Source organism: Phyllostomus discolor, chromosome 13 (assembly GCF_004126475.2).
Source record: "Phyllostomus discolor isolate MPI-MPIP mPhyDis1 chromosome 13, mPhyDis1.pri.v3, whole genome shotgun sequence".
In the NCBI taxonomy this organism is placed as follows: Eukaryota; Metazoa; Chordata; class Mammalia; order Chiroptera; family Phyllostomidae; genus Phyllostomus; species Phyllostomus discolor.
This window is the reverse complement of record NC_040915.2, coordinates 20,901,676-20,917,718: the sequence shown is the minus strand read 5'-3', so window position 1 is coordinate 20,917,718 and position 16,043 is coordinate 20,901,676. Positions and strand designations below refer to the sequence as shown.

Here is a 16,043-nt window from a genome sequence, read left to right as displayed (position 1 = left end):
AGATGAGCACGCGGATGAGCACGCGGCGGCCTCTGCAGGGAAGGCCCCCTTTCCCCTGTCGGGAAGTGGACGTGATGGTGAGATTTAACTCAGAAGTCATGGAAGAGTCTTTCAAGGGGTCAGCGAGGCACTGGAAAAGGTACAGAGGACAGAGGACTGGGCTCCACTCTCTGACCTGACGTCACTGGGACCGCTCAGGGGGAAGGAGGAGGAGACCTGGGGGGGACTTGAAGGTCTGAGCTTGAGGAGTGGGACAGGGCAGGCCTGGGACCTGAGAAAGCGAGCAACCTGGGGGCACAGATGTAGGTTTCACCCCCATAACAAAGGGCTCTCTAAAGGGCCATCCACCAGGAAATGAGTTGTCAAGAAAAAGAGAGTGAGCTCACCATCACAGGAGGTATGTAAGTGACTGCTGGAAGGCCCTGGTCAGGGATGCTGCAGAAAGAATGCCTGTGATGGGGGGTGGGGGGAGTGGGGGATGGAGCAGGAAGGTCAGTGCCCTCAAGGTTCCCTTTGATTCCAGGAATATGCTAAATCAGACCTAGATGGAAGGCTTCAAGGTTGGGAACAGGTATAGGTATTCAATTGTCCTGTGTGTTCATTCACTTGACAAGTATGTGTTAACGCTCCTCCTTTGTGCTGACACTGTGTTCAGTGCAGGGTGAGGCCCTGCCGCCAGGGTGCTTACAGAATGGGAAGGGGGAGAAGCAGAAATGAATCAAATAATCACAAATAAAGGTGAAATTCTATCTTGGAGAGGGCCAGGAATCCAGAGATTTGACACCAAGGGAGGAGACAGGAAGGTCTCGCCAGAGGAGGTGACATGTAAACCAAGGCTCTGGGAGTGGGGAAGGGCACTGTGGGCAGAGGGACAGTGTTGAGGCCCAAGGGGACACAAGGTCAGTCCCCTAGAACTGAAAGACGAGTTTGGGGTTCAGTGACGGGGGCAGGAGATGAGTCTGGAGAGAGGTGTGGCCCAGTGAGCCAGGCTGGGGGAGGGTGTGGGGAGTCACTATGGGGTGGGAGTGGGGAGGTGGCTGTGGCTAGTGTGTGGAGAAGGAGCCAGAGGAGGGTCGAGGGGGCAGAGAGCAGCACAGAAGCCGGGCAGGACTCTGTGAGTGAGGAAGACGGTGTCCAGGACATGGGTGGTGGCTGAGAAATGGGGGACTTTGCAGGCAAAGCAGAATCTATTTCCCTGATGAGGGAGCGTGCAGAGCCAGGGAGCCCTGAGGTCTAGGGGGTTTATCTCAGCTGTTCCGTGGCCCCCCCAGCCCTGTGCTGTCCTCTCCCAGGGTGCAGGCTAGATGTGCCTCCTACCCCTCAGACACCCCTGGAGGGGTCCTCCCTCCCCCTGCTCCCCAGCCTGCTCTTTCCTGAGCCCTGGGTGTTGGGAAGGATGAGGCAAAGTGGTTCCATTTGCTGGATGATGAAAGGGAGCACAGAGAGGTCCTGGGACTTGGCCAAGGTCACACAGGTGCAGGGCTGGGTTCAGACACTGGGTCTCTTAACCCCACTGGCCTTTCTCAATGCCCAGACGGATTACCTGAAGGGTCCTCAACCCAGCCCCGCTGATCCTCCAGCCCACCTAGGGTAGAAGCGCAGCAGTGTCGAAGATCCATAGCATCCTGACGTTGGAAGACCCTCAGAGAACCAACCCACTCCTTGTACAGATGGGGAAACAAAGGCCCATAACCTAAGGAAAGGTTTTTGTTTATTTTTTTCAGCTCAGCACTCCCCTGGAAGTGACCAGGTCTTCTGACTCCCAGCACAGTGCCCTTTACTGCCTCTGTCTGAGCCTGCAGAGTGGAACCCTGTCCTTGAACCGGAACACAGCAGCAGCAAGCATCACTATTTGCTGAGCACGTTACGTACTAAGCTCCAGGCATCATGACAAGTTGTTCCCATGGATAGGTATCCTCCGCTTTTTGAAAGTTTATATGCCACTGCGCTCTTAGGAAAGACCTACGTTAGTACCAGTTTTTGTTCATGGAAAGATAGTGGATTTTCACTTTTATGAAAAAAAAAAGGCAAAAGTATCTGTCAGCCTTTGCTTTGTGGCGAGCCCCGATAGAGGCACACGTACCCTGAGCAGTGAGAGCGTTCTCACCGAGCTCCTTCCACGGGAGCTACACTCAGCACCCCAGCATCAAGCTGCCATAGCTTTGACCTGTGTCTGCGAGGGCCTGTGAACGTCTGTGCTTCGTCCTGATTTATTTTGTGCGTCTGTTAGCACAAAAAGGCAAGGTAATTGTCTCTTTGCTCTGCGCTGTTTCAGCTTAGGAAATGTTTCATAGGAACACTCGACTTTCTGGTGGGGGCGGGAGGACCAGTTTACCTCGGACAGCCCAGTGAGGTGGAATTTGATTGTTATCTCCATTTTGCAGACGGAGCACCTGGAGCTCAGAGAAGTGAAGTCACCTGCCCGAGGCCACCCAGCCAGTCAGGGGCCTGTGTGGAAGGTCTGTCCTCTGCAGCTGCGCGGGCCTGGGAGGACAGTGAGCGGTGGATGCCTCTCTGTCCCCAACCCCCACCCTCACCCAGGGGTTTTGTTTAAACAAATTCCTGGTGTTTCTTCCTCCTCTGACTTCATCATGGAAAAGAGCCTCAATTCTCCCTTATAGTCACCTCTAGGTGGACCACCCCCCATCAGAGACCTGAGCCAGCCCTGATGTGACACCCCCCAGCTTCTCCCTCCCAAGGACACTGTAATCTTGTTTAAAAGTCCCAGGCTGGGTGGCTGAATTCGCAGGTCCTCCCCTACCTTGGCCTCTGACTAGCCCGTACCTCCCTGGACCTCAGTGTCCCCATGTGACCACTGGGGACTGGGCGGCTCAGACATTGGTCCAGCCGGGGCGCTGTGACCATGTGTGGGTGGAGAAGCACCACCCCCATCCATCCTCCACACGCTGCCTGCCAGCCCCCGTCACAGCCTCTTCCTCTCTGACAGCCCCTTATCTCTGGGAGCTCTGGGAGCGGCTGTTTATTGGACCACTCCTTCCCTCTGGCTCCCCACGGGCCCCTCTTCTTCCCTCTGGAGCCCTCCCTCTGGGCTGCTCCCACACCCCCACCGGGGCCTCCTGGGGTGGAGTGCAGGGGGGCTGGCCTCCTAAAGATCTGGGTGATAACTTGGTTTGTAAATCAGGTTTACAGCCCTGGTAGAGAAAAGGTGCCGGGCTCAGCTTTCCGCTGGAAGTGGTTTACTTAAGAGTGGCTGGTGGGTGCCAGCGTTAGGCCCACGCAGGTAGCGGCCCCAGGGCTTTGACTGGGGGCCAGTGCCAGCCGAGCTCCAACCCCACTCTGACCTGGGCAGGGAACTCTCCCTCTCTTCCTGAGGTGGAAGCAGGGATGGCAAGTCCTGCCTTGTTCACTTTCAGGGGGCAGATGTGAGGCTCTCCAGGGGGTGCTGGGGCTTTAGTCAGGCATCTTTGCCTTCCAGACCCCTCCCTCTCCTCCTTCGTACTGCTTTTCCTTTTCTCTTCCGGCCCCTCCAGAGGCTGGGGGCGCCACCTGCTGGTACCGCGGGGTACTACCAGAGGGCTCGCTGGCCGCCTGACGTCAATCAGGACCTGGCCTTGGTGATTGATTCCCCTTCCCCTCTCTTTCCCCGGCGGGGAACCAGTGCTCCGGAGGAGGGAGGCAGTCCCCCAGTATATTGTCTCTTAGGGAACAGAGGGGATAGAATGTCTTTATCCGAAGAGGCACTGTGACTGACTCGTTGTTCAGAGGCAAAGGAGAAGCCAGGGGAGGATGGGAAGGTCAGGAGATGAGTCAGTGGTCAGGCACGGGGGGCTGGGGCCCAGAAGTCCCGCCTCCCTGTCAGGTCCGCTCCTGCTGCCTCTCTTGTGGGTGGGGCCCCATGTTCCACTACAGCAGCGTTTATACTAGCCCCTCCCCCAGCCTCTTGCCCCCATTAGCCCATTCTTCACAGTGTCCCCCTGTCACCTGCTCTCATTAGACCCCTGTTTAAAGTCCTGCAGTGGCCCCTCCTGACCCTCAGGATAAAAGTCAGACTCCCCTGGGTTCCACCAGGCCCTGACACCTGGCCCCTGACTACCTCTCTAGCCTATACCCACCACGTCCTCTCCCATTCTTTTCTTTCTGTTCAAGCACTCCAAGCTCTTTCTGGCCTCTGCGCTTTTGCACATGCTGTTCCCTCTATCTAGAACACTGTTCCTGACCCTGCATTATGTGTGTCCTCTTAACCTCAGGTCTCAGTTGAAATATTTCTTCCCCAGGGAAGACTTGATCTACCTAAATAAGAACCCCCGGCAATCTCAACATCCTCCCTCTTTCGTCACACAACACAATCTGATATTATTGGTTTGTGGTTTCCTTAGCGTTAGCTTGTGAGTTCTAGGAGGGCAGGGCATACAGTAGGTGCTCGATTAACGTCGGTTGCATGGGGAAATGGCATGAGGGCCAGGATGGTCTGGGAGTCAGAGGCCCCGTTCTCGACTTGCTGGAGTGGGTCCCAGCAGGTTCTGACCTCTGGGGCCCAGTGTGTCTGGTGGGGGGAGACTTGTGGCCTCTGAGGGCCCTGCTGTTCTGGTGACCCTTGTGTAGGACACACAGAAGGATGTTCCTTTGTTTCTTGGTGCCCTGGGGCTGAGGAGGCAGGCAGAGTCTTGAATCCCTTATCTCCTGACCCTGTCAGGCCTTGGTGACTACAGTCTGGCCCAGTAAGAGCATTCCTGGTATTGAGGGTAGGAATGCGACCTGAAGTTTCCACTGGTCCCTGTGCCCAACTAGACAGCCACTAACTTAGTGTCCAGGAGGGAAAGGGGCAGTTCCCACTGTGTGCCTCTTCCGGCTCCCCAGCTACAAGCACCTACCTGCTCAGGTGTGCAGGGTGGAAGGACACTGGGCTGGGGGCCAGGGTTCACCCATGCCAGGCCCTTTCTCTCTCTGCTAAGCTCAGGCAAGCCCCCTCTGTTCTCTCGGGCCCATTTCCCATGCCCGCACAATGGCCTCACTCGTAGGAGAACGTGGGCCCTGATATCCAAAATGACTGGGCCGGTGCCGGGATGTGTGTGTGCTGCTTCCTCGCCCTGGAGGAGCCTGGGGGCGGGGGGCAGTGCTGGGAGCGTGGGAGAGCCAGATGTGGCGGCCGCTGGCCCTGCTTGAGTGAGCTGAGCCGGCCTCCTGGGAGTTCTCCCACTCAGGCGCCCTTTCCGGCCCCCTTGTCCCCCCCACCCCCACTGAGAACTGTGGCTTCCGGCTCTGACAAGCGTGGGTGGGGGTCTGGGGTGGGGGTTCAGTTCAGCTTCGTTCCTTTTTCAGGGAAGAGCATGGGCCTGAGTGTAGACGGAAATCTCGATTCTAGTCCTGGTCTTGCACAGTCGCTTTCTGTCCCTGGGCCTCAACCATCCCAATGGCAAAGGGAGGCCCAGCTCCCTTCCTGTTCCTGGCCACTGTTACAGCAGCTCCCAGAGACGCTTGACAATCTGTCACCTTTTGTGGCTCTTTCTGGCTCTTCTCTATTCCTTGCATAAAATGCCGTCTGTGCATCACTTACTCAGGCCTCTCAAGCTCTGTGAGGTAGGCACACGTGTCCCTATTTTACAGCTGCAAACACTGAGGCTGAGACATGGGTCCAGGGACCCACAGTGAGGGAGAGGCAGAGCTGGGTTGGAACTCCAGACGTCACAGCTCACCTGGAGTGAGCCACCATGCAGTGGGAGGGGAAGTACTGCACCCCAAGGCTCAGGCCTCCTCGCTCCCTCTGCACCGCATCCCCCTCCTCTCAGGCAGTGCTCCCCACACTCCAGCTCACCCGCTGTCAGCCCCACCCCACCCCAAGACAGGATCCTTTGAGGCTGGACTGGTCTCCCATTTCTGCTCATGGCTCCTGTCCGAGGTGGGGCCGGGGGCCATGCTGACTACCCCAGAATGTTGGTGCCATGCTGCCCATGTGACTGCCCACTGCCCATTCCTGCAGAGTGCACAGGGGAAACTGAGGCCCAAGGGCACCTAGTGATGGACTGCAGCCAGAATGAGGGAAACACTGTTTTGATCCTACTCCCAGACACTGTATTAAGCCCTTTAACTGCATACATATTGCAGCAGTCTTTTGAATCAATCCTTGAGTCAGCTCCATTTTCCAGAGGAGGAAACTGAGGCTCAGGGGCTTAAATAACTTGCCTAAGATCATGCAGTTTGGAAGTACAGAAGGGGAGCCTGCCCTGTCAATCATGACCCTTCTGCCTCAACTGCCCAGCCCTTGGGGAGTGTCCCATGTGGCACTGCATCCCCCAACCCCATCTCAGCTGGGAGGAGGTGTAACCGCCCTGGTGCCTGCCAAGGGTTAATGGTGGTAGGGGCTAAGCGGTTCCAGATGGGCCAGCCGGACGGCTGGGCTGGCCGGAAGCTGGCGGCCGCCAGCTTCCCGGGGGAGCCACCACCAGCCATCCCCTCCCCTCTGTGCTGCATCTCTGGCCCCCAGCTGTCCCCTTGCCCCGGGGCCCACTGGCCTCCTTTCCCTAGCCAGAGTCCAAGTCTAACGAGCTTGCAGACAGAGCAGCCCAAGGTCCTCCCAGCACCGTGAGTCCTCCTGAAAAGTATAGTTGGGGAAACTGAGGCTTGAGGAGGACAAGGTACCTATCCAAAGCCACACAACAAGCCCATAGCTGGGTCTCCTGACTCCCAGACTAGTTTTGGGGGGGGGCCTAGGGATTGAAATGGCTCCGTGCTGCCCCTGAGCCCTCCTGGTCCCAACAGTCGGAGGTGACTTTGGAGGCGAATGTCCGAGGCAACGCCAGGAGGGGGTTGGAGAGACTGAGGGAGTTTTGGGCATAAGAACTCTTTGTGAAGCTTGCCCTATGGTATTTAGATGCCTCAGTGTCCCCTCGGCCATGAGGCTGGACCAGGGTCCCTTTCTTGGGGGGCTCTCATGGCCCCTACCCTGTGGCCCAGGCTCAGTCTGAGAACCCCTCTCCCTCTGCTGGGCAGTCCCCACTGGGACAAGACCAAGAAGTGACCACAAGATAGGTTACCATGGTTGGCACAAAATCCCAGTGCAAGCAGCCCGGCCTCATGGACAGGCTCCAGTGAACCCCAGGGGGGCCGGGGTGCACACAGAGGAGCAGAGTCGGGCTCTGCCTGTGTGACCGGGGACACTCTCTTCCTGTCCCTGGGACTCAGTTTCTTTTGTGTACCGTAGTGGGGGCAGGGGGTGACTGAACTCTTTTAAAATGATGCCCTTTGGCATCTAACGGCCAGGTATCTGTGACAACAGACATCTTCTCATCTGAGGAGAGGAGGTGGGGAGCAGGGAGGGGTGAGGGCCCAGCCAGGGGGTCGCAGAGGAAACCCTGGTGGGGAGGGAGGGCGGGAGGATGGCACACCTGTGGGTGCGAGGGCGGGATGAGAGACAGGGAAAGGGAGAACCGAGGCAGACGGCGGGACAGGCGAGCCAGTCTGCACTGCAATGTGGGCCTCCCGCTGGGGGCAGGTCACTGGGGTCTGTTCCTTCGAGTTGCTCCCGAGACCTGACTTTCCTCTGGTTCTGCCATTGTGGCGTGGGTGTGGGAAGCTCATTTCACTCCTCTGGGCCTCAGTGTCCTGGCCTGTGAAATGGGGAAACAATCCTTTCCTGGGGCTCCAGGGGCTTCGAGGTCAGAGAAAGAAGGCGTCTGGAAATCTGGCCTCGGACCAGTCTCTCACCCGCTCCGCACCAGTTCAGCCCTGGGCCTCGGTTTCTTCTTCTGAGAAGTGACTGATAATCTCGGAAGGTCCTTCCATCTCTTCCAAGGCGCCTCTTTCCGGAAACCCTCCCTTCTCCCCTGCCCACCTTAGTTGGATGCCCCTCTGACTGCATCCTCAGCCCTCTGCCCTCCCTCCGAGTACCTGCCTGTGCTCTGTCTCCCTCCAGCCTCGGTGCCCCTGAGGTCAAGGACTGTGTCCCACAGACTACTGCATCCCCAAGCCCCAGCACAGTGTCTGACACATAGTAGGTGCTCAACATTCCTGTTCAGTGAAGGAATAGTGACTGAATCTATTGTGTAAATGATCAGAGGTCTCTTTATAGATGGGGAAACTGAGGCACAGAGAAGAGACCAGTCCCCAGGTGCCATGGCAAGGGGGGGCTGCCACTCGAGACAGGCAGCAGGCGAGTGGGGCTGGGGCACTCTTTAATAAAGTGACTCAGCGTCTGGCGTGGGCTGTGGAATTTCTAAACATCCCCTCACATCCTGAGAGAGCAGGCGACGGGAGGGAGAAAGCAGAGGGAAAGGAGGAAGAAAAACAAGAAACTTGGGGGAAAAGAAAGAGAGGAGGGAAAAAACTAAAATTGAAAACAGACGCACGCGTCCACCCTCCTGGCTCCACCGCCCACCCCCCCAGCCCTTTCTCCGGTTGGACCAATCAGAGACCGCCCTGCAGCCTTTCCCCCAAAGTGGGGGTGGGTGCAGGGAAGCCCACAGTGGTGTGAGCGCCCTGCCAGCAGCCCGCAGTCCCTGCCCGCCCCGTCTGGGACCGGGACCCGGGATCGCTCTCTGAGCAACTTGGAACTCGAGAGTTCCAACAAGGACAACAAGGAGAGGGCGGCAGCCGCTCTGGCCAGTGCTGCCCCCGGGCTGCAGCCTGTGCGGAGCTACACAGACAGCCAGACCCAGGGCGGCCCCTCCTGGCTACCCTGCTCCTCCCGAAGGATGCTTTGGGTGTGAGGCCACTCCTCACCCCTGCAGCCCCCAACTTCCTCCCTTCTGCTGAGGCTCCGGGAGCCTACGAGGGTCCTTTTCGCCCTCCTATCCCGCGGCTGCCCCACTTCTGGCCAGCAAAGACTTTCTGATAACGGGACAGGGCAGTGAGGAGGACTTCCTGGAGGGGGTGACAGCTCAGAGCCCAGGACCTTGCCCACATTAGAAGGCATCAGGTAAGTGCTCCTACAGGGGGGAACTCCAGCTCCCTGCCCTGTCCCCTTACCCCAGCCTGTACTTTCTCAAGTAGGTCAAAAAATGAAAAATATTTTTAACAAAACCAGATGGGAGGAGACTGGAGGCTTTGGGCAACATTGGGCTGGAGGAACCCGTTTTCTCCTCTCTACTGCTTCCGCTGCTTCTGGGGCGGGTGGCCCAGGCCTCCGCAACCCTGGTGCCCCCTGCCCCCATCAAGCAAACCCCAGAAGTTTCTTGGTGCCAGACCCGGTGGGGGCCTCCAAAGCACCCCAGCGCCTGTTGGGGGTGGGGAGAGCAGGGAAGGGAGCGGGAAGGAAATTGGGAAGTGGCAAGCAGGGCACACGGAAAGGGGACCTAGCAGGGGACAAGCGACCTCAGAGCCACAGCCCTGTCCCTGGGGCCAAGACTTGTCCCTAAGAATCTGCCTGGCTTTAGGCCAGTCGGCAGCCAGGCAACCTCTGGGGTTTTAAATGGATTTGCAAATTTTCCAGATTCCTAAGATGTCCTTCCAAACCCCCAGTGGCTGGGAAAGTTCGAAGGCGAGGGGGCTGGGGCCTGGCAGGCCATGTTCACGCAGCTGGGGCTGGGGGCCTGGGATCCAGCCGCAGGTCTGGGGACCCCACTTTGAAGAAGGGGGCTCGACTGCTGGGCCCTTTCCCCTGGTCCCAGGCAGCTGCTTGGGCCTGCTGGCCATGTCCCTCCTCCAGCCCCTTCTCCACTCTATCCTAAAACACGAAGCGGATCACGGTTCCTGCTGTGGCCGTCCCGGGTAGAAATGCGCCTGTAGGAAGCCCCAACTCAACCCCGCTGCCGCTGAGGGACACTTGCGGGAGGCCGGGACTGTGCAGAGTGCTTTGTAAGTGTGATTTCATGTGACGAGAACCAGCAGCTCCAGAGGCAGGGCTGATTTTACTCCTGCCTTATGTGTGGGGAAACTGAGGCTCGCAGCAGCCACAACGCTGTGTCCCACGGCTCCCTGCCTCCTCCGTCCGAACATGGTCCTTGTGTTCCTCTTCCTTCCGGTCAGACCCCAGGAACCCAGACGGAATTTGCACTCTTGCTTGTGGACATGCCCTGCATTTTCCCTTCAAGTATCCCTTCCCAGTCCACCTCCTCCAGGTAGCCCCCCAGGTTCTTCCATGCTTCCCAGTGCACGCCATGCCCTTCTCACTGGTGCCTTGTTGCTTGGCTCTTTCTTCCTGTTGGTGTTCTGGTGGCACATCAGAGACCCTTCAGGCCCTGGGCTTCCCCATCTTGTGTTTGGTCCCTATGCCCCCCCACCAGAAATGTGCTGGTGAGCGGGAGGAGGGACCGGCTGAAGACCTTCTGTTCTCAAGTGTGAGGCCAGAGCCCAGGCCTCAGGTGCCCTTCCAGACTGTGTTTTTCTATGTCAAACAGGGAGGCATGTCCCTGCCTGCATCTCTGATCCCAAAGGTCACAGAGGCCTCTAGCGAGATCTTCTGAAATCACGTGGTCCTCCCCCACCCCTGAGCTGGAGGGCCCTGGCTCCACAACAGTCGGGGACAGGAGGACCATGCTGGTCACTGTCATCGAGTGCTGACCCTGTGCCGGGTCTTTGGAATTGGTGTGGTTCCCCCTGCTTTGCAGACGAGGCAACCAAGGAGCTAAGTGACTTTCCCAGGGTCACACTGCAGAGCTGGTATTTAGGCCACAGTCTGCCTCAATCCCACCAGTCTCCACCCTCCCACGGAGCCTCCCCTGGGCTCCAGCGCCTCCAGCAGCAGCAGAAAGCTCAGCATCAGGCCCGACCTGCTCCCAGGTTCACCCGGCCCTGGCTTAGTCCAGAACGAGGGACATCTGGTCAACACCCTCCCTTCCGCAGTGCTCAGGCGGCCCTCCCCGCTCTGTGGGAAGAAGAGCTGAGACTTGTAATTGCCCACAGATGTGGGACAGTGGAAAGCACCATGGGTTCGGAGTCAGGAGACCTCGTGCTTGCCCTGGCTCAACTCAGATCCACTGTGTGGTCAACCTCAGGCCCACATGTGTTCTTCCTGGGCTGCATCCATGCATACCTGGGAGGTGGTGGGCACCCCAGATAAGCAACACCAGGTTTGGGCTTCAGTCGACCATACATTAACCTCGATTTGGCCTCTGGCTAACTGTGTGACCCTGGGCCGGTGCTCTGCCTCTCTGACGTCACTCTCCAACCCTGTGAGCAGCAGGGCAGCATGTAGGCTCCGTGACCTCGTAATGTAGGTAAAACACTTAGCACGATCCCTGCTCTTCCCGGGCTATATCCAATGTCATCGGCCAAGAGAAGGCCACTGCTCTCCTGCCTCCCGCATTGAACAGCTTGGCTGTGAGTTTGGTGTGTGTTCTGCAGAGGGCTGTGCCCGAGGAAGGGACTTGGCCACCACGGGTGTCCTAAAGGCTCACTTCCACCCTCCAGGAGCAGTCTGGCTCTGCGACCAGCTGCCTTTGGGCCGAAGGAAGGGACTCGGGGCGTTTTTCTCAGGACAGGCTGCTGAGTGTGCTGAGGAGGGAGGAAGGGGTGAGAGGGTCCCCAGCCATCCCTGACACCCACCCCCCGCCTGCCCCATTGTCTTGCACGTGGTTCAGCACCCTGCCGTCAGTGGATTGTTGGAACGGGGAGAGATCTTCCTCCCCTGGTTTCTGTAGCCCCCCACCCGACCCCAGGAGCCTCCCCAGGGCCGGAGCCCGTAGCACCTCAGCGGGAAGGCCGCATGTACAGGATGATATAACAGGGACCAGCTCTCTCTGAGCCCTTCATTGTGCTTTACACCCATCACCGCCAAGTTCACTGCCGTATTCCTCAGCGCTTAGAACAGGCCTGTCATTCAGTAAGTGCTTAAATATTTGCCGAACTAATTTAATCATCACATCAACCTCCAGGAGTGGATATAAACTCTTTCTGTTTCGCAAATGAGGAAAAGCCCAGAAAGGTTAAGTCAGTTGCCCAACGTCCCACAGCCAGGAAGTTGTGGAGCAGACACATGTGCCTGGGTGTTTCTGACTCCAGCGCCCTGGTGGGAGGCCGGGAGAGGCCACCCCTGGGAATCCAGCATAAACTCTGAGAATGTGCCTCAACTGTGGGGGGGGGGGCTTAGAATTCCAGAGGGGGTCATCGGGACTTGGAACCCATCCTATGTGTCTGTGGGTGAGTCAGTCGCTCTCCGGGGCTCAGTTTTCCCATCAGTGAAGCAAGGAGGCTGAGCGAGATGATCTCTGAGCTCCTTCCAGCCTTAAAACAATTCCAGGATTCCGGGCCCTGCCAGCCCAGATTGGCGGCCGCACAAGCCCCGTTGTGTACTCAGGGGTCATGCATATTTAACTTCACGGTGCAAGGAGTTTTTTTTCTTACCCTTTTTCTACATGTTTCAGAAAGTGGTCAGGATCGATGACTGCTAATGGAAAACTGTCACCTGCAATAACTAGGAAGACCTTTCTGACGATTAGGAACTGCCTGTTCACGCGCTCAGTTTCTCAGGGAGCCCCAGGATGCGCTCTCACAGAGCCTGTGTGCCGTGTTCCCGGGCCACTGACCAAGGAGGGCCAGGAGGCCTGCCTGCAAGGGTGTGCTTGTGGGTGCTGCACCTCTTTGCAGCCCTTTCAATGTGGATTTTTTTTTGAGCCTCCGACGTTCTGATCTGAAGAGAAAGCAAGGCTTTGGCCCATGGTAGATGGACAAACAATGGGGCCCAGAGGCGAGGGGAGGGATCAGAGACCCACCTCTGGTGGAGGGGGTATAGAACTCACACACTTGTTGATTCCAGTGCAGAAAGTCTCCTTGGAATCCCTCCTAAGACTTTGGACCCCAGCCCCCCAGGCATAAGGGCTTCCCGGACCCTCAGTCTCTAGGACCACCCCTCTTCCAGGACCCTCTCTGGGTACCCCACCCCCTGTGTAGTGCAGGTGGTTGAAAAATCAAACTGTATTGCTTTAGCTGCATTAATACCTTCTCTTCCCCTCACTTCAGATCAGAGCTATTTGATGTCTCAGGTGCCTGAAACCTTTCATCTGCAAGAGGCACCAGCTTCTCCGCCCTGTGATGGAAAGGGTTGTCCCTTGGGAGGTGGGGGCAGCAGGGCTAGGGGGTCAGACAGTTCCTGAAGGTCAGAGATGAAGAGGACTTTTGGTCCAAATTCTTTGTTGGATGGATGGGAGACCAAGGCCCAGAGAGGGGGGGTGGATGGACCTCGGTTACACAGAGCGGCTGCAATTGCACTGAGTCCAGGACCTGGCCTGCAGGTCTGCTGTCCGGGCAGGGCTGAGGCTGCGGCTCTCCCTGGGGTGAGGCCACAGGGCACACTGTGGGTTGAAGAGAAGAAGCTATACCATCCCAACAAGTGGTGGGACCCCCCCCCCCGGGTAGTTTTGTGAACCATCGAGCCTTTGGTCATGCCAGTTCTTCATTTTGGCCATAATTTCTTTTTATGTAAAGTGGGGGGCAAGGAAGCAGCACATGACCCTAGAGGTTCCACCCAGCTCTGCCCTCAGCCCCTGAGAGCCCCTGGCAGGCACAGAGGGACTGACGAACAGATGGGTAGATGGATGGAAGGACTGATGGACAGACGGCCACCCCCTGAGTCCAGGGAGCAGGAGTGACTTCATGAGCGTGTCACCTGTGCAGTCACAGAGGCCTCCGTGCTTGGAAGGGCCCTGCACTGGAAACCCTTCCTAGTTTCTAACAGGGGCCCTGCACTGTCACTTTGCACTTGGCCCACAAGTCACATAACTGGCCCTGCCAGGGAGTTCAGGCTGGGTCTGAGACGGCTGCACCCCGAAATGCGCTCTCACTGCCTCCACCGTCCCCCCTCTGAGCCATGCCCTGCCACAAAATGCCAGCCTGCTCCCGTCACTCTCCTTCGTGGAGACCCCACCCCCTAGTGCTTGGAGCTGCGCCCTCATGACTGCCTGGTCAGCACTACCGGTACCCTGGAAACGGGCTCTCTTGGGCTTCCAGGGCAACGCCCAAATTCTGACCCGGCACCCCAAATCTTTCCCTAAGTGACCCTCCTTCCCTGCCTATCACCTACGTCTTCTCACCTGAGAGCTCTCTCCTTGCCATCTCTCCCAGAGGCCTTGAGCGCTCCCGCATCCCTACCGGCTCACACCTGTGGAATCCCCTTCCCTGGTGTGGTCTGCCAAAGAGCCTACACCTGAAGGCCTAGCTCACGGCCATCCCCCCGCCCCGCACTGCCATCTCCACGGAGATAATCACAATCATAATAGTTACCATCCACTGAGCACCTATGATATCTCAGGTGTACTTCATCACCATCTTTAACTCTCGGAACAATGGAAAGGGAAGTTGCTTACGTCATTTTCCAGGAAACTGGGACTCAGGGAAGTTAAACTCAGAGGTCGCACAGTAAGGAGGGAGTCGGACCGGCACTTGGCTCCGGATTAAGTGGCCTTGAGCTGGGACTGTTGCCCTGAGCTGGCTGGGAGCCCATGCACTCCCAGTGTCCTGGGTGGCAGCAGGCGCGGCATGGTGGCCTTGGCGTCCCCTTTGTCTGTTCTGCCCCCTCACCAGCCTGTCCCATCACCTCCCTGGGGGGGTGGTCACCGCTGCCTGCCCATCACAGTTCCCCAGACTAGTGAGTTCTGAGCCGTCAGGGGCAGCTGAGGCCTCAGGCCCGAAGGCCAGAAGAGCTGACCCTACATAGCCATTAGATCTCTCGGGCTGTGTGAGCATCTGTTGAGCACGTACTGTAAGCCTAATCCCTTCTGAGGAACTTGGAGACATCCTTACAACATTCTCTGGTTTGTGGGCAATCAAATAAAAGGACTAAGACAAAGGGACAGGAAGGAGCTCATTCACAGACAGTGGGTCGGGGACCATCAGACTTGGGTTCTGATCCAGGGTGGGCCCCTGAATCCCCAACTACCTAAGAGGAGAGACCCCGCCGCCACCCCAGCTGAGCCTGCTGACAACAATAGCCACAACAGCAGCGCCCCTTCCTGAGGAGCCCTTCTGGGGAGGGGCTTTCCTGCCACCCCATTTATCACACGCATCCCTTTGCTGACAAGTCTAGCCAGCAGGGTCTCGGCTGTACGCTCAGTGCCAAGTGAGTGAGTGAGTGAGTGACTTACTCTCCCATGAGCGAATAAAGAGTAATAATAATGTGACCACTGACTTAGCAAGGGCTGTGTGCCAGGCCCTGCTCCTAGCATTTTACTTGCATTATTAACTCATTCAAGGCCTCCACGAGCCCCCGCTCACGATCAGTAAAACCAAGGCACAGAGAGGCTGAGTGATACTAAGTGGGAGAAGGCGGGGGGCGAGTGACTGAAGAACTGGGTGCAGGGGCAGATGCAGAGGCAGCCAGAGGGTAATGAGACGTGGGAGCTCTCTCCCCTGCGGCTCTGCTGCCCAGGAGGGCGCTGAGGGGAATCTCAATGCTCCGTAATTGGCACCAATGAGTAGTCAGCTACCCCGGCCCCGTCTTCGGGCTCTGGGCTGGTGGGGGAAGGCTGCGTGCTGGCGGGTCAGTACCAATGGCCTGAGGCCTGTCTGCCCCTGCCCACTTGGCTCTGAGAGCCCATTCTGTGTGCGGCCCCCACCCCGGCCCAGGGCTGATCCGGGGCTGGCAGCAGCCCGGGGAACAGAAGGTTTGCTTGTCTGCGCCTGCCGCACCCCCACCCCCTCCCCAGCCTCAGCCTGGGACCCCTCTCAGGGGCTGCTTTGGCCGCCAGGCCTGGCGCTCTCCGTTGCCATGGCACCACCGGAGATGAGGCTCTGGGGGGTGGGGTGTGAGGCAGGGTAGCCGAGGGATGGCAGAGGCCTGGAACTCCGGAGCTGCAGAGAGAGGCCCAGGCCTTCCGCGCACAGGGGTAGGGGGTGCCGGGGCCCTGGCAGGGGCAGGCCTGCACCCTGAGCGCAGAGGGCCCGTGGCCGAGCTGCCTGGACGCCCCACCTCGGAGGACAGGCCGCAGGGCAGACCAGAGCCCGGGTCTGGGTGCTGACCCTGACAGACACGTCCTCAGGAAGGACTCCTCTCCTCAACCTTCGCACCAGCCCCCAGGCTCCGCAGCAAAGTTGCAGAAGTGTTCTGAGTTCTGAGTTCTCTCCCCGGCTTGACCTTCAAATGCCTGAGTGAGCTGGGGTAGACCCTTGGCCACTGTGCACCGCCGTGAGGGGAAGGACAGGACTATAACCTCTGA

General features: G+C 58.1%; 1 protein-coding gene across 1 annotated transcript in view; it reads left to right on the top strand.

Moving 5' to 3' along the window:
• The first annotated feature begins 8,416 nt into the window (after positions 1–8,416).
• Positions 8,417–16,043, top strand: part of PDGFRB (platelet derived growth factor receptor beta) — a 38,517-nt gene continuing 30,890 nt past the window's right edge. Inside the window, exon 1 of the mRNA XM_036014339.1 lies at positions 8,417–8,872. The gene's annotated coding sequence lies outside the window, so the exon portion shown is untranslated. The remainder of the gene's footprint in view (positions 8,873–16,043) is intronic.